Source organism: Protobothrops mucrosquamatus, unplaced genomic scaffold (assembly GCF_001527695.2).
Source record: "Protobothrops mucrosquamatus isolate PMUCROS unplaced genomic scaffold, P.Mucros_1.0 scaffold250, whole genome shotgun sequence".
NCBI lineage: Eukaryota > Metazoa > Chordata > Lepidosauria > Squamata > Viperidae > Protobothrops > Protobothrops mucrosquamatus.
Window position 1 is genome coordinate 845,145 of NW_015386598.1, and position 2,790 is coordinate 847,934.

Genomic DNA, 2,790 nt, shown 5'->3' on the forward strand with positions numbered 1-2,790 from the left:
GCTAGGAGAAGGGCGGGGTATAAATTGAATAAAACTAAACTAAACTAAACTAAAAGCCATAGCTCACCTTTTACAGATTCAGGCCATAGAACTGGTTCCTAAGAACCAGGAAGGACGGGGGTTTTATTCAAACCTTTTCATTGTTCCCAAATCATCAGGGGGATGGAGGGCAATCTTGGACCTAAAAGGCCTAATTTTTTTTCTGAAGTACAGGAAGTTCAAAATGCAGTCCCTGCGGTCAATTTTGGCAGGCATCAGACAAGGGGACTTCCTCACGTCTATAGACTTAACTGAGGCTTACTTGCATATCCCCATTCTACCCGGACATCGCAAGTTCCTCAGGTTTAGTTATGCCCACAAACACTACCAGTACAGGGCCTTACCGTTCGGCCTCTCCTCAGCCCCAAGAGTGTTTACCAAAGTACTGGCAGTACTGGCCGCCCACCTGAGACAGGCGCCCATCAGAGTCCAGTGCTATTTGGACGACATATTAATACAGTCCTCCTCATTCCGAAAAGCCCAATCAGACCTCTCCCTTGCCATCAGAACCTTTCAGGACCATGGGTTCTCCGTCAACTTTCAGAAAAGTCATACTGTTCCCACAACTCGACTCCTACACTTAGGAGCAATTATAGACACAAGTAGCTGTACGGTCTATTTGTCACAGGATCGTCGGGCCAGCATTCGGAAACTGATTCAGCAGATCCAGAGGACCAAGGTGGCCACCTTGGTCTCGCTATCACAACTTCTGGGGAAGATGGTGTCCTGTGTACAGATCGTTCCGTGGGCTCGTCTCCATGCCCGGGAACTACAGTGGCTTCTTCTTCCATTCCAAAGACTACACATCAGCGCTTCCAGCCAGAAGGTTCGAGTTCCGCAAAAGGCATTGAACTCCCTTCGATGGTGGACCTCCCCAGCCTTGTCAAGGGGCACAGAATTCAAGGAACCAACCAGGATCACCCTTACCATGGACGCCAGTCTGTTCGGCTGGGGAGCCCACCTCGAATCACACTGGGCTCAGGGTCAGTGGACTCAGGAAGAATTAGAGAACAATATAAACTGGCTAGAGCTCAGGGCCATTCGCCTGGCCCTACGGCAATTCAAGGACATAGTGGCCTGGTACTTACCGACAACATAGCAGCCAAGGCATACGTCAACAGGCAGGGGGGGACCAGGTCCAGGCCCCTCATGGAGGAGGCCCAGTTGTTGGGGGTTTGGGCAGAACTAAACCTTGCATCCTATCAGGGCGGAGCACATATCCGGCGTGGCCAATCTACAGGCGGACTCCCTGAGCAGAGAAACGGTAGATCATGCCGAATGGCGACTGGATCCGGAGGTGTTTCGGGAGATCTTGGACAGGTTTGGTTCCCCAACCCTAGACCTTTTTGCCTCCCCATACAATTCCCAACTTCCAAGATTCTTTTCCAGGTTTCCGTCTCCGACAGCGGAAGGAACAGATGCCCTCTGCAGTCCCTGGCCCAGGGAGCTACTTTACGCTTTCCCTCCCTTGCCACTACTTCCAGCGATGATCCGGAAAATTCTACACGAGCAAGCGGAGATCCTACTGATTGCGCCAAACTGGCCCAGACGTCCATGGTTCGCTGACCTGATGGAGCTCTCCGTCTCCCCTCCTTGGAGGATTCCAGCAGGTCGTATCTCCCTCACTCAGGGGGAACTCCGGCACCCGGACCCGCAGTGGCTCCAGTTAACCGTCTGGCACTTGAACGCCGGGCATTGAGCCGAGACTCATATTCGTCGAGGGTGATACCCATGATTCAACAATCCAGGCGCCCTTCGACGAATAGGATATATGATGCCACTTGGAGAAGCTTCTGCGGTTGGTGTTCGGGGCATAGAGTTGAACTATCGGTGATCTCAGTGCCGACCGTGTTGGAATTTCTAATGGACGGGCTGGATAATGGATTAGGTCCTGCATTGCCCTTGCATACCAAAGTCAATCATTGCCAGTCCCCAGGCACATAACAGCCCACTCTACCCGGGGCGTCGCTACCTCAGCGGCTTGGGCAACTCAGGCATCTATAGGGGAGATTTGCAGGGTGGCGGTCTGGTCCTCACCCTCATCCTTTGTCCGTCACTATAAGATCGATAAATACGCATCCTCCAAGGCCTCATTCGGTGGCAAGGTCCTGACCCATGCATTGTCATCTAGTGGGACCCAGGCCCAGACAGATTCCCCCCCATAGGGACACAGGGCTTTGGTAAGTCCCATTGGTGAATTCTCCATCCAATCATGCTGGAGAAGGGGCGTTGTTTTACCTGAATGCCTTTTCTCAGCATGATGATGGAGAATTCACTCCCTCTCTTAGGGTCTGTGGGCCCTGGGTCCAGTAACGAGAAGTACATGCATCGGACTAAAGTCTGTATATCGCCTAGTCTCAAAACTGGGGAGCACATGGCAGAGCATAGGCATTTATAAGCTTCGGACTTAGTCACAATTGAAGCAGGAAGATTGAGATAACCCATTGGTGAATTCTCCATCACCATGCTGAGAAAAGGCGTTCAGGTAAGACAACGCCCCTTTTCTCCTTGGTAGTTCCTTGATTATAGTTTTCTGCTTGGTTGTTTGTCTGGTATTAATCACTGCTTACCTGGCTGAAGAGGATGTGTTCTGGTCTTTTTGTTTCCTTCTTAGCTTTTTTATTGTCTCTTTTGAATGGTGTGATTTCTCTATGACTATTATTGGCTGATTTGTCAGGCTTCCAGAAATTCCCTAATGTTTTGGGATTTTACTTGCTCTGGGATGCTCACACCGAGGAATCCATGGAGGAG